This window comes from Acinonyx jubatus, chromosome A1 (assembly GCF_027475565.1).
Source record: "Acinonyx jubatus isolate Ajub_Pintada_27869175 chromosome A1, VMU_Ajub_asm_v1.0, whole genome shotgun sequence".
Lineage (NCBI taxonomy): Eukaryota > Metazoa > Chordata > Mammalia > Carnivora > Felidae > Acinonyx > Acinonyx jubatus.
Genome location: NC_069380.1, coordinates 153,494,747 through 153,511,038, shown reverse-complemented (window position 1 = coordinate 153,511,038; position 16,292 = coordinate 153,494,747). Strand labels below are relative to the sequence as shown.

General features: G+C 37.6%; 1 long non-coding RNA gene across 2 annotated transcripts in view; it reads left to right on the top strand.

The window, feature by feature from the left end:
• LOC106968807 (uncharacterized) overlaps positions 1-16,292 on the top strand; it is a 94,787-nt gene that overhangs the window by 66,969 nt on the left and 11,526 nt on the right. The gene's annotated exons all lie outside the window — the stretch shown is intronic.

Genomic DNA, 16,292 nt, shown 5'->3' with positions numbered 1-16,292 from the left:
AGTAGGTTTAGAGGGAAAATACATCAACATAATAAAGGCTATATATGTAAAACCCATAGTTAATGTCCAACTTAATGGTGAAAAACCAAGAGCTTTTCCTCTAAGGTCAGGAGCAAGATAAGCATGTGTACTCTCATTGCTTTTATTCAACAAAGTACTGGAAGTCCTAACCACAGCAATCAGACAAGAAAAAGAAATCAAAAGCATATAGATTGGTAAGAAGTACCACTATTTGCAGATGACATGATATATATAAGAAAACCCTAAAGACTCCACCAAAAAACTACTAAAAGATAAATGAATTGAGCCAAGTAGTAGAATACAAATTAACACATATAAATCTTTTGCATTTCTATACACTAATAATGAATTAGCAGAAAGAGAAATTAAGAAAATAATCCCACTTGAGACACCTGGGTGGCTCAATTGGTTAAGGGTCCAACTTCAGCTCAGGTCATGACCTTGTGGTTCATGGATTTGGGCCCTGTGTTGAGCTCTGTGCTGACAGCTCAGAAGCTGGAACCTGCTTCAAATTCCGTGTCTTCCTCTCTCTTTGCCCCTCCCCTGTTCATGCTCTGTCTCTCAAAAATAAAATAAATATTAAAAAAAAAAAGAATCTCAGTTATAATTACATCAAAAATAATAAAATATCTAGGAATAAATTTAACCAAGGAAATGAAAGATATGTACTCTGAAAACTATAAAATATTGGTGAAAGGAATTGAAGTGACACAAACAAATGGAAAGATATTCCATTCTCATGGGTTGGAAGAACCAATATTTTTTAAATGTCCATATTACCCAAAGCAACCTATAGAGTTAATGCAATCCTTATAAAAATGCCAACAGCATTTTTTCACAGAACTAGATCAAATAATCCTAAAATTTGTGTAGAACTACAAAAGACCCCAAATAGCTAAAGCAGTCTTGAGAAAGAAGAACAAAGCTGGAGGGACCACAATTCTAGATTTCAAGATATATTACAAAGTTTTAGTAATTGAAACAGTATGGTACTGACACAAAAATAGACTTGTGGATCAGTGGAACAGAATTGAGTCCAGAAACAAACTCATGATTGTATGATCAATTAATCTATGATAAAGGAGGCAAGAATATGCAGTGGAAAAAAAGATAAGTCTCTTCAACAAATGGTGTTGAGAAAACTAGACAGCTACATGCAAAAGAAACTGGGCCACTTTCTTACACCATACACAAAAATAAACTCTAAAGAGATTAAAAACCTAAATATAAGCCCTGAAACCATAAAATCTTAGAAGAGAGCACAGGCAGTAATTTCTCTGACATTGGTCTTAACAACATTTTTCTAGATATGTTTCCTGAGGTAAGAGAAACATCAGTAAAAATAAACTATTGAGACTATGTCAAAAGCTTCTGCACAGCAGAGGAAACAATCAACAAAACTAAAAGACAACTACTGAATGGGAAAAGGTATTTGTAAATGACATATCTAGTAAAAGATTAGTATCCAAAATATTTAAAGAGCTTATACAACTCAGAAACCCAAAAAAACCCCAAATAATCCAATTAAAAATAGGCAGAAAATATGAACATTTCTCCAAAGAAGACATGTAGGTGGCCAACAGATGTGTGAAAAGATGCTCAACATCACTAGTCATCAGGGAAATTTAAGTCACACCAGAATGAGAAATCTTACACGTGTCGGAAAGGCTAAAATCAGAAACACAAAAGACAACAAGTGTTGATGAGGATGCAGAGAGAAAGGAATCCTTGTGCACTGTTGGTAGGAATGTAAACTGGTATAGCTACTGTGGAAAACAGTATAGAGATTCCTCCAAAAAATGAAAAATAGAATCACCATATGATCCAGTAATTCCACTACTGATATTTACCCAAGGAATATAAAAACACTAACTTGAAAAGACATATACACCTGTATTTTTATTGCAGTGTTGTTCACAATAACTGATATGGAGAAGCAACCCAAGTATTCATTGATAGATGAATGTATAAAGAAGGTGATATGTGTATATAAAATGGAATTTTAGCCATAAAAAAGTGAAATCTTGTCATTTGCGGCAACATGGGTGGATCTAGATAATGCTAAGTAAAGTAATTCAGAGAAAGACAAATACCATATGACTTCACTCATGTGGAACTTAAGAAACAAAACAAAGGAATAAACAAGCAAAAAGAGACACAAAAGAAAACAAAGAAAAAAAAAACACAGCAAAAACACCCCAGACTCCTAAATATAGAGGACAAACATGGTTGTCAGAGGGGAGATGGGTGGGAATATGGATGAAATGGAGGAAGGGGATTAAGAATACACTTATCTTCATGAGCACTGAGAAATGTATAGAATTGTTGAATCGCTATAATATACACCTGAACCTAGTATAATACTGTATGTTATTTATACTTGCATAAGAAAAACTGTGCTCCCTAGTTTGGGTCGTCCTCACCTAATCAGTTGAAGATATGAATGGAACGAAAAGGATGAGTAAGAAGGGGCTCATTCTGCCTGACTGCTTAAGCTGGCACATAGATCTTTTCCTTTTGAGACTGAATATGAGAAATTGGCTCTCTCTTCTTGGGTCTCAAACCTGCTGGCTTTCAGACTAGAACTTATACCATTGGCTCTCCTGGTTCTTAGGCCTTCGGACTTGGACTGGAACACTGTTGGCTCTCCTGAGTTGATGCTTGCTGACTACAGATCTTGGGACCTTTCAGGTCAATTCATTATATTAAATCTTTTCTCTTTCATTTATTCGTTCTGGTTTTTTTTTGAAAACCTAGACTAATACATCTGCCTTTGGTTAAGCCTAAAATAGAGCTATACAAGTAGCACACTTAAGCTCTCAGGTTGTTATGAAGAGTTGAATTTTGCATATTATTTTGCTTAGCCATCCCTATCATTATTTTTAGCTATGTCTAGTCACTATGGAGGATAGATGAAGAGAAAGGGCCATGAGATTAGCCATTTTGTTTATGAAACTTAATATACTGCATTTAGTAACAGTTTTAAGTATATTGAAAATCATCCAAATGATATTAACTTTTTTTCACCCTATGAAAACAATTTTGGTCTATCTTGTTGGCTGATTTTGGACCCCATGAACAGAAAGGCAAGGAAGCTTATCTGGTTTATTCATGTTCTAAAAAGAGATAATGTTTTACTTTAGAAGTTGTAGTGAAATCTGTGTTATAGGTTTTCTGTAAAGGCCCAGATAGTAAATATTTTAGGTTTTGTGCAATATATGGTCTCTGTTGTAACTTTGTCATTTTTCTCTCTGGCACTTAACTCTGTTGTTATAGCACAGAAGTAGTCATAGACAATATGTAAACAGGACTGTGGCTGTGTTCCAGTAAAGCTTTATTCATAAAAATAGGTGGTGAGCACGTTTGGCCTGCAGGCTCTAGCTTGCTAACCCCTGTTATAAAGAACCTTAAAAAAATTATCACTACTGGAATGCCTGGGTACCTCAGTCGTTTGAGTGTCCAACTCTTGGTTTCAGCTCAGGTCATGATCCCAGGGTCATGGGATCAAGCCCAGCTTTGGGCTGTGTGCTGAGTGTGGAACCTGCTTGGGATTCTCTTTCTCCCTCTGCCCCTTTCCCCCACTTGTGTGTGTGCGCGCGTTCTTTCTCTCTCTCTCTCTCTCAAAATTAAAAAAAATAAATATTATCACTGCTATTTATTGAGCGCTAACAGCATAGTGGGTAATATTAAAGGCACATTGTGTTGTTATTTATTTAATCCTCACAACAAAGGATAAGCTGAGGCTCAGACGGTTTTAAATTATTACTCCAGATTCATGTAGCAAGTTGCATAGTCATTACTTGAGCCCAGATTTATCTCTATATGTGATGCTTTTCTTTATACAAAGGAAAGTATTCTCTGGTTTAAGAATTTTGTTTTCTATACTCTAAAAGAACCAGGTTGTAAATTATGAAGCTCAGTGACAGTGATCTTATTGGAAATCATTTTATATGATGGTTCAGATATTAGCCAAGGAAACTCTGAAAATTTAAATTGGGATGACCAATTTCCAGGTCACCAGTTTCTCCCTTAGCTATTCATACTGCTGGGATCAGAGGTATTCTTGAAATCTGCAGTGGTGTGCCAGTTGCCTTAAAGGCCTCTTCTTTTTACTTTGTTGGAGGGCTGCACTGGCTGTTCTGGGTTAGGTCTTGGAAGAAATTTTAGCAGCATTCTGAGTTTCTCTTCTTAGAATTCAGAACCAGAGGCAAGAAATACTTCAACTCTTTGGAGAGGATAGTGGGCAAAGATGATGCTATTTGATCCTAAAAAGTTGGTGAAGAAATTGTCCAGGTCAGAGACTCGTAATGATAGGGAACAAACTGAGGGTTGATGGACGGAGGTGTGTGGAAGATGGGTTAGATGGGTGATAAGTATTAAGGTGGACACTTGTGATGAGCACTGGGTGCTGTATGTAAGTGATGAATCACTAAATTATCCTGAAACCAGTATTGCACATTATGTTAACTAACTGGAATATAAATAAAAATTTGAGGGGTGCCTGGGTGGCTCAGTCGGTTAAGCATCTGACTTTGGCTCAGGTCACGATCTCACAGTTGGTGAGTTCAAGCCGTGTGTCAGGCTCTGTGCTGACAGCTCGGAACCTGGAGCCTGCTTCGGATTCTGTGTCTCCCTCTCTCTCTCTCTGCCTCTCCCACTCACACTGTCTCTCTCTCTCTCTCAAAAATAAATAAACATTAAAAAAATAAAAAGCACAAAAACAAAACTTCTGATCACCCTTAAAATGAAAACCTAGGAGTGGGAGGACTGTTGAAATTATAGAAAACATCAGTGACATGGCATGTCAGTGTGTATGAGTATGTGATAGGAGATAAGAAAAACTCTACAATCTAAATTACTCCCCTTTTTTTAAAAAAGACTATAGTTCTCTTTCTGATTTTTAAAAGCCTGATCTGATTATTCACGTATGCCAAACAAATTATGTGGTACTTACTATGTTCCAGCCATGATGCCACCACTGAGGGTACAATGATGAGTTTGACACACCATCTTCAAGGAGATTGCCATCTAGTTGAGGGATAAATATACAGATGATTATAATACTGTGTATTAAATGCTGAAACATGAGTAAGCACACAGGAAAAACATCTAACCCTACTTTGGGGGTAGAGAAGGCTTCCTGGAAGAGAGAATAGTCTAAGTCATGAAGAAGAGGAGTTTTAAACCAGACAAAAAGCCAGGATGAAGCTCATCTGAATTTTCAGCCCAATCAGCATAATTTACATGAACTAAGTGTGTTTAATATCCGGCATTTAAAAAGAAAAGAGACCTGTTTATTGAGTGCCATGAATCAAAAAGAAAAGATAGATGTGAGACCAATCACCCATCCCAAGCCTAGTCACAAGAAGGCAATGTTTGCTTGCAGCCTGAACATTGTCTTCATCAGAATAAATGTGGCTGGCAACCAATAATAATGAGAAATAACACAAGTGGGGAAGTTTGTATACAAGACATGAAAGAACATTGTTTCAAAACTTCCACAGTCCATTAGAAATTATAAGGGGTAGTTACAGCATAGAGAGCAGATAAAGAATGAAAATGAACTTCATTAAAAGTTTAATAATGGGTATATCAAAATGAATAAGAACAACAGTAATGCTTACAATGTACAGATGATTGTATGTACAGGAGCTGTGGCTTTTGGGCAATTTGGAAAATAATGAAATGAAAAATGACTTCTTATGAACAAAGGTGATGCAGGGGTAAAAAACACAATCGTTATAAAAATGGCCCTTTTTGAGAAATTAGGAAAAACGTAAGTAAAAAAAAAAGATGTTAAATGGAAAACAATCTATAATTTTAATCTCTGTGGACCTGGTATGAGAATAGGTGCAGCTAACTTGAGGAGGAAAGCTTGTTGACAAAAGGAACAATTTAGGCGGCATATAAACAGGTTCTGTCCCAGAACAAGAGTGAAACATCAGTGGTGGTGGGAATAAAGCAAGAGAAGAATATAATTGAATGACCACTTATAATAGTCGTTACTCTCTGAGATGGGATGAGAAGAGCAGCCAGATCTATAGTGCTCCACAACACGAGGTGGTTGGCTGAGTCAGGAAGAAGTGTTAATGTAGTTGGTGTAGCCTTGCTTAGCTGTGCAGGGACCCTCTCTGTTCCAGGTATTATCTGTTGCTGTCTGCAGAATTCAGACATGGAAGGGCCAGTGATGTGCTGGCCTTTAGAACATTCTGTATGTTACTTACCATTATAAATGCTTAGAAAATATGCAGCAAATACAGACATGTTGGTATTTCAGTAGAGTAATGATCACGTCTGTCTTTTGATTGGTGTTTTCATTTAAATCCTGAGGCCTAGTGATGATTTCCCAGTCACATATTTTATTAAAAGGATTGACTGTATCTGACATTTTTGATTCTCTTAATGGACTGGATTTTAAACACTGGAACCACAATTCTGCCCAGTGAAAAGCACAGGTGTTCTGACAAGTAATAACAAATAAGGTATAGTATTTTTATTTTGTAAAGTAGTGTGCATACATATAGTACGTGCAAGGATCTGGAATATAAGGCTGATTTAACAGCAATCAAATTTTAGTAGAATTTACTTGATTGTTATATCTTCCTTTTCAGCTGGAATATGGTATGTTAAAGATCAGACAAATTACTCATTCTGAGAACAAAGACTTTTGAAAGCTGTCAGCTAACTGACAGTTATGATGAGCATTTATTTCAAGCTTATAAAACATATTAATCAAACTTGTTCACAGCATGGTGGTCTAAAGAGGGTTATTTTCTTTTTGAGAGATACTCTGAATAGCTGGAGAGCACTGGTAACATGAATACAAAGCTACAGTGTTGTTGTTGTTTTTTTCTTCAAAGTGAGTTAATACTTTTCTCAGGCTTAAAGAAGGAAACATACTGCAGGAATATGTTTATTACAAGACTATTTGCAAAAGACCTATGCACCATTCATTGAACCTTGAAAAACACTTGAAAATATGGGTTGCATTTGCAAACTTCAGTGTATGACATGGAAAGCTGGCAAGCTGCCTGGCTTCTACTTAAAGGATTGTCATTCTGGGAAAAATAAATTTCTCTAACTAGACAAAAGTCAATGTTTTCATGTTTTACTGCAATCAAACTGATAGAGCTGACAATTTAATGTCTCAACACTTAAAATATCTGTGGATAATCAGTTACCTCAATCAATCATAAACACAAATCCTTCTATTTTCGAAGCTTGTGTCTGTGACTGAGATGTAAAACAGTTTGGTGAGCCCCTTCCCCCACAACACCTCATCATCTATCCCCCCCCCCACCTTCCCAATATTCCTGATTTGTCTTTAGCTATGCAGATATTTATACATGTTATGCATCTGGAAATAACTTTTAACAACTCAAGTGTGATCAAATTTAGAAACTTTTCTTTCACTGTCCTGTTTTATTTAATTTTTATGGGTAGTTTATAGACTGTATGCCTGTCAGAAAAACGTGGAAGTGTGCTGGCATTCCAGTTGAAGACATCATTACGAGTGAAAAAAGTGCTCAAGGCTTTTTCAAAGTGGGTGCTGAAACATACATTTCCTTTTTCTGACTCCAGGGGATGCTGGTAGCTTCCCCAAACAGACAGGTATCTCGGGGTCAAATGGTGGTGTGCTGGCCCCTTAGGATTTCCTGGCAAGCACACTGAATGGCTCACTTCTGGGAAACTAATCATAATGATGATGATGATAAAGCAAGGGAGGCACTGACAACAACATAAAAAGCTGCCTGAGGAATTGGATTCCAGGTTGCTCTACACTTGGCAGAGCTGACAGGTTCAGTTCACTAAGCTTTGGTATTGATAATGACGGGAAACTTCAGACAGTTTTAGAAATCTGTTTCTATTAAGACATGTCATGGTGTTTCTGCAACTCAAGAACAAGTTTACTGGGGCACACTATTCTTTCAACATTGATGTGAGTGGTTTTACATCCCTATCAGATAATTACTCGGAGGACTCAATAAGCCAAATTCCTTGCTTCAAGTATTCTTCTATAATTTTTTTTGTATATGGTGTATATGTGGCTATATGTATATATAGACATATACATTCACTACCACTGCCTCCTTTTTGTTTCTTTGATTATCTGGGGCTTTGCAATCAAACTGAGTAGAATTTTAGGACCCTTGGGGCAGCATCCTTTGGTTCTGTGTCAGGCTACGTTGGAAAACAATCAATCTTGCTCTTACACTCACTTGGCGGAAGTGCCACGACACGGATTGTGCAGTGCTTTGCTCTTGCCATGAAGCCTGGGTGACAAAAGTTTTTACAAGAAGCTGACTGTATTTGGGGTTATGAATATGCAATGACTCTCATTAGTATTGAAGCGCCAGAGCAGGGGCTGACATCCCCCGCCACTTTGAGCTGCTGCAGAATCAGCTAATGAATTGTCTTGCTCCTTCACGCACACAGTCTGCTGTTGTGGCTCCTAAGTTCCAAGGGGAGTTGCCCAGTTTGTGAAGACCATTGACTGTAGAAATCAATTGTCAAGAACTACTCTTGATTTTGTGAAATCATGTTTAGACAGCGCTTAGACTGTCAAAACAGGAAAAGTGCTGAACTTTGCATAAGGTGATACCATGAGTAGGAAAATTTAGAAAGGGACATGACAAGGTATATATGTTCTCATATATACCACTGTGTACAGATATGCTTCCATTCTGGATCATTGTACAGGAAGTGTATCTGTATATAGGTGAAATCAAATCCATAGAAATCTGACATTCTTTTGGTTTGTCTATTATCCTTCCAAATAGAACAAACAGATGATAGAAAATTTCCAAAATGAATAGGGTTGAAATACAAAGCTATTCCATCAACTCTTTACCATATTCTTTCTTTCTTTTTTATTCCTGGGCCTCTGCCAAACATTTTGCAGCTCATACACATACCATCTTTCATGAATAAGTTACTGATAAGGATATGTTTCTAGCCACTGATTAAGATATCTGAGCTGATTTGTAGTGTGTAAGAAGATGCAAAAGTGCGCAGAAACCATTTAGAACAGGCCCTTTTCAATAGCATAAATTAAATGTGTTTTTCCACACCCCTCCTCCCTTGAAATTTCCTTTCAACTAACTGGGGAACTTCTGTGGCTTGCTGCAGATTGTAAAGAATGGATTGAATTGAAACGGATAATATATGCTAAAAGGTAAGGGATATGTTGTAAGCTGTGCAAATAAGGGAACAAACAAAGAGTAAGTCCTTACATCAGGTGCTTGCCCTACAGTCATTTATTTTATCTGCAATGTAAAGGCATCCTTTGCAAGAAAGCAGGTACGTTACTTTTGTAGAGTTTTTAGAAGGTAGTGTTATTATAATATTTGTTTGATGCATTGCTGGAAACAAGAAAAAACTAAAGCCCAAGAACATACACGTAGAAGAGTACCAAGTATGAGTATAGCTTAAAATAAATGCAGTCTGACAAAAGTGGCTCAAGTATCATACATCAAACACTTGTTACCTCTGCTGGCCTTAGTGACTGCACATGACTGAGAACAAATCAGTGATAAAATCTCAAGAAAGATGAAACCAGTCTGGACCTTTGCAAAGACCATCAGTCATTCTACAAAGCTGTAATATTATTTCTTCAAGTAATCCTTGGCTTCCTATTTACTGGACGTAATATACCCTTTACTTCTAAATCAAAGCCACCAAGGGACATTTTTTTCTTTTTCTGGTTTTAATTGGATACATCTTAGAACCAATGAGATCTGATCACATGACAATGAACTGAATTATTCAGTTGCATTCGTAAATGTGCATTCTTGTACTTCACTATCAGCATAGGTCTTAAAAACTTCATGTTTAAAAATTTTTTTAATGTTTATTTATTTTTGAGAGAGAGAGCGTGCGCGCGTGTGCGTGCGCACGAGGTGGGGAGGGGCAGAGAGAGCACAGAGCTGTCTCTGTCAGTACAGAGCTTGATGCAGGGCTCGAACTCAGGAACCATAAGATCATGACCTGAGCCAAAGTTGGGTGCTTAACTCACTGAGCCACCCAGGCACCCCAAAAACTGTGTTTTAAAGTGCCTGTATAATCAGAAGTAAAAGACCTTTATAATTACAAGCACTTTCTTATTTAGGCCTTTTTCCTAGGTATCCAAGCATTTTTCATCACAAGGCAAGGTTTACCTGGGTACCTCAAAATAAGCAAATTCCACGTTCAACTCATACAGAATACACTAAGATTTTAAAATATAAAAGTGGAAACAGATCAGCTGAAATAATTATATCTAAGCATAAAGTATTCAAATTTATTGGAAATATTAACCAATATCTGTTCCTATCAATATGAGAATCATAAGTGAAATATTTTAGTTTTAACTGCAACTACGGTGGTTTTGATTTGACTCTGTAATTAACATCTGCATTCTAGACTTTGTGATACTTTGAAAACATTATTTATGGAAGGTTTGTCCAAATATAATTTGGTGCTTATTGCTTCTATCAAATGTTGAATGAAATAAAATGCAAAAACTTGTGCTTCTGAGAGTTGTGCTGATAATCATTTATTGTATCTCCTTTTCTAAACACAACCACAATACAGTTGTAACAGCAGGCAAGGCATTGTTAGGTTGTTTCTATTCATACCTGCAATAGAATTTGAGCCATCAAAAAGAATGAAATTATGCCATTTGCATTGACATGGATGGAGCTAGAGTGTATTATGCTAATTGAAATAAGTCAGTCAGAGAAAGACAAATACCATATGATTTCACTTATACATGGAATTTAAGAAACAAAACAGATGAACATAGGGGAAGGGGAAAAAAAGAGGGAAGCAAACCATAAGACACTCAACTATAGAGAACAAACTGAGGGTTGATGGAGGTGGGTGTGGGATGGGCTAAATGGGTGATGGTGGGCATTAAGGAGAGCACTTGTGGTGAACACTGAGTGTTACATATGTAAGTGATGAATTGAAATATGTAAGCGATGAATCACTAAATTCTACTTCTAAAACCAATTATTACCCTATGTGTTAACTAGAATTTAAATGAAAACTTGAAACAAACCCATAAGGGAACAGCAAATATACATAAGAATTTAGGCAATCATTTGATTCATAGTTTTGTGAATTGGACCAAGAATTGGAGTATTTTATAGCAGACCAAGCCCAGGAAATTAGAGACACATGCTTCCTCCAGCTTATCTCCACCCCCCCCCCCCCATATCTTCGTCCCTCCCATACATATACTCACCTCACAGTGGGGAGGGAGGAGAATGAGAGAGGTGTTCAGCTTTTGATGAGCTTACCTAAAATTGTGCCTGAAGAAGCTATTTTAATTTGAACATTTATGTAACTTTGAACATATATGTAAGTTTTGTGCTTTGTGGCTTGATACTATTTTCATTTTGATTTACATGTGGATGAAGGCACCATATTTTTTCAGTCTTGAAGGTCTCTAGAGGTCTTGATCTGAACTTGAACGTACCAGTGAATTTACCCTAAGCAAACGCTTATACATTTTCTTGCCAGTTATAAATGAACATTTGTTGAGTACAGTCAGGGTGCTGGGAGTGGGGAGAAGTGGATTAGGAAAATACAGAAAGTACAATCCTGGGTACCAGGAAGTTTACGGTATAGCTGATATGAAAGATTGCAGGGGAAAGATGGAGATTCTTTTACAGGGCTAGGTATCAACAAATATAGATTGATTTAGTGAACAATAAGTATGTAAGTGTTTCAGAGCTGCCATTGAAATGTGAGAACATCCTCAGGAGGGCTAACTGTAGAGACATCTTACAAGAGTCAAGTTTCTACTTGGATTTTGGAAGTTTAAAGATTTTATTAAAATGTATTAAATTTGCCTTTACTTTGAAACAGGACTTCAGTGTTTCTAAAACTCACTTTATATTGGTTTCACTGGTACCATTTCCTTTAGAAGTGATATAATTTGAAGTTTAGAATCATGTGTTTGTAATTTGCTTTTCATTTTTCTCACTTAAAAAATTGTATCCATAGGGAGAAAAAAACTTGTTTATCATAACTACTCCTTTTAAATGTAAAGACTAAAAGAGTGAGGGAATATGCATTAAAAGATTAGGATAACATCATTTTGAACAACCTCTTTTCTTCCTTAGCTTTTCCCTCAGTAATATTACCTAAGTAAATGTATAAATGTTGATTCCATATTGATGCCCAGCAAAATAGAGATTCCTAAGTCCGGTATCATCAGAGATAGCTTCGCATTCCTTGGGGAGGGGGAACTTTTATTCCCTGATTGGGTACCCTGCAACGTGACGTAACTAATTACTAGCTGCAGTTCTGACTCTCAGTAACATTGTGAAATTATTTACTTACTTACCCTTTACTTACTTTCACACTCTTCTTACCCCTCTCCCACTCTACTCAGATGTCCATGAAGTCTGGAGGTTACCCCCTCCCAGGTGACCTGCTTTTCTTACGGGAGACCCTGGGGTTTGATGAGTGTTAGGTGTATGACAGGCACTGTGCTAGTTGCTTCACATAATTTATTGCAATACAGATAGCTATGGATGTAAAAAACGTGCTGCAGAGAAATGCAAGAAATAAATAGCATCACACAAGTAGCTAGGTTTTCAATCCGTTTCAGACTCCAAAGCCTGTGTTGTTTGTACTACAGCAAAACATTTTAAAACCTAGAATAATCTGTGCTGCAAGTTCAGGTTTTGTGCTGGTCGCAAAGGAAAATTGCTTCTGGCTGGGAACATTGCCCTGGTGCCCTTCAAATTAGATGAGGTGGATCTAATTAGTCCTACTAACTTATAAGGCCAGTTTTATATAGTTGTACCTTAAGTTGTTTAAATGTAGGCTTATTTGAGGGAGATCTTAATCTTTCTTTTGAATTTATTCAGTTCAATTCAATTTAGTGAACACTTACGAATGCCTGTTCTTTGCTAGTCACTGTGCTAGATGCTGGTGGTACAAAGACCGTCTATTTAGGGAGACATTATAACATTATAATACAATTTATTGAATGCTATAATAGAGGCGTATGCAAGGGATCATGGGAGCATAGGAGGGAATAATTAATTTGAGGAAAGATGTCATTAAATGCTGTATTTGATCAGAGCCTTGAAGGTCAAGAAATAAAAATTTGCCAAAAGGACAGAAAGAGGTTGATAATTTATTTCAGGTGATGGGACCAGCCTGTGCACATGTGTGAATATGCCTGGTATGTTTAGGATACGACAAGAGTGGTAGATTGAACGGTGGTCAAAAATTCTTCCTTTTCCTGCCTCTGACTCCTGGCAAAATGATATTGAAGATTCTGCCATTAAGAAGTGGAATCTGTTTCCTCATCACTGAATTTGGTTGACCATGTGACTTGCCTTGGCCAATGGATGTTAGCAGACGTGAAACCAGCAGAGACTTAAAAAGTGCTTGTGCACTAGGGATTCTGTGCTTGGAATTCCAAAGACTATACTGTGACTGAGCCCAGGTTATCTTGCTGGAGGATAAAGCAGCCACCTGCAGGAAACAGAGTCTCTGGCTGACAGTCCGCTAACCACTGGAGATGTGAGTGAGATCATCTTGGACTATCTCGCTGATCCACCATTTGCCCATAGCCACATGGGAGAGTCCTGGAAAAATCTGTTGTCAGCCCAGACGGAATGACCCAGCTTATTTGCACAGTTAAGAACTAAATAAAATGTTGTGTTAGCCACTAGGTTTGGAGTGTTTTGCTGTGCAGCAAAGCTGATACACAGAGGGTCTGAATAGAGTGCAGAGAATGTGGGAAGAGGCAGTGACTGATGATGAAGAGGAATGTAACATCTGCAACATCATGTTGAGAAGTTTAGATCTATTTTACAGGACCAAACCTCCCAAACTTCACTGATTAATGTACCACTTTGATGTCTTTAAAAAATGTCTACCTACTACATGAACTAGATTTTTATTTAAGTTTTCTGATTTTTTTTAAGTTTATTTATTTTGAGAGAGAGAGAACACTGTTGCAGAGGGGAAGGGCAGAGAGCAAGGGAGACAGAGAATCCCAAGCAGTCTCCACTGCCGTCCCCGTAGCCCTGTAGTCCCTCCTTCACATATGGTAAGATCATGACCCGAGCCAAAATCAAGAGTCAGATGCTTAACCAACTGAGCCACCAAGGTGCACCAGATTGTCTGATTTGTATATCAAAATTTATTTTAAAAACAAACTTAATATTAAAACCCCAGTTTGATGTGTTATTTCTGAAACTTAAAATATAAATATTTAAAATGTTGTCTGTGTGCTATCAAAAATCATCTTGTATATTGTGAGTGCTGCATTCTAGTATTTCCTGCTTTAATCAGTATGAATCAGCAGCATGTGGAGAAAAAATGGAAGTAGGGAGGGGCTGCAGTTGGGAGGAGTGAGGAGGCTATTGCGGAGGTCCAGGTAGGATATGGCATATGGTAGACAGACTTAAGATGTGTTCTGGAAGTGACAGGACCTGGTGACAGATTTGATGTATGTGGGATGAGAATGGGGACTGTAAACTATCCACTGAATGGATACTATTAAGAAAGGGAAGAGAAAAAAAAAAGAAATAGATATGATGTTGCACCAAGTTTGAGTTAGTAAATCATTTGAAAACAGAGGTCCCTGAGGCATTTATATATGTGAGTCTAAACTTAAAATGTTATTTTTGAAGTCATCAGCATGTAGGTGATAGGTAGTTGAAGTCACAGAAGTAAATGAGATGAAGAGAAAGAGTTTAGTATAGAAATCTTTGGCTTTTTTTTTTATCCCCAAATTCTTAAGGTATATGATTTATCCCAGAAATAGTTCACTAGAAACCATTCACTGGAAGTAGTGAGTGGTTCATATAGGTAAAGATTCTCAGATAGGGGTAGAAGGTATCGTGTAGTTTGAAAAAAATGAAGAACAACCCTTAGGTGATTTTGATACATTACCCTTCACCCCTTGTTGATTTAGAGTGAAATGAGGACACTGCTGAGGAAGAGGACAGAATGGTCTGAGAGGTATACCTCTTCAAGAGGGACAGGACTTTTATAGAGGCCAAGAAACTTTAAGATGAAGGGCTAAGCCATGACACTAAATTCAGCAGAGAAATCCAGTAGTTTGTGGATTATTTTTTAATCAGATCTGGCTCATCAAAGTATAGTACTTGGGATATAATAGGTGCATAGTAAATGTTTAGGTGGACGATTTATGTAGAACCGCTTTATGTTTGAAACATTCCATGAGCCTTAAATAATCAAGTCAGACGGGATTTGTAATTATACTGTTTTGGGCTCTAAAATCAATGTGGATTTAAATTTTGTTTCTCTGTTCATGGTCGTCGTCTTCAAAGAGTTCTCACTTGGGCACCATTGTCCTGATCTTAGTGCAAAGGAATACCTGAGCTTGTTTTCAGGAGATAATGAGAGTCAACATTTTTGTTATGGTCACTTCACACATGGGCCTCCTAACCTTTGCCACCCATGGTTCCCAGAAGTAAGTTATTTGCCTTATGATGATTTGGGTTGACAGGGTGAAGATCTGTGATGGGCAGAATTGGAACGTCATCTGCCTGTGTGGTTCTCAGGTAGTGCTCAGAGTCATATCAGGTTTTAAAATGATCGTTATTATTTTTTGAATGACATAAATTTCTGCCAGGCTTTCCCTGAATCTCAGGAAAGGCCCCAGATCAGGGCAGTTTCCTCAGACCATGATTTGGTGCCTGTGCATCTTGCTTAGAGCTTGCTCAGCAGCACACACTGGTTTGACATCTGGCAGTCACGACTCCTGTGAGATTGGCTTCCCCACGAATGTGCCCTGAAAGCATCCCTGCTGTGCCCCTTCTGTCCAAGTGTAAACACATCACAGGAAATGAACAAATAAAGGCCCAACTTTTCTGGAAGGAATCAGGATCCCCTTACCCAGCTGGAACCCTGGGGTTTGGTGTCCAGCTTCAGGAAATATGACCAGCCATTTGGGTAGAGGCTGTTGTCTTGTGGCACCTTTGTCCCTTTCTCCTCCTGATTTCCCATGTGCTATCCATACCCTCTGTTCTAAGTCATTCAGCTGAGGAAGATTGCTTCAGGACCTTTAAAATGTGAAATAAGGGTTGTCTTTCATTGTAGATTCATTAGTGCAGCTGGATTTAGTTATTTACAGTTGTAGATTTGGCATTGCATTTGGTGGGGTAGGGGACTCTTAAAAACAATTGAAGCAGTCTAAAGCTAAATCTGCAAATAAGTGAATGTTCACTTCCACTTATTTTCATATGAAGATAAAAATATGAAAATGATTAAAATAGGTACATGACAAGGAA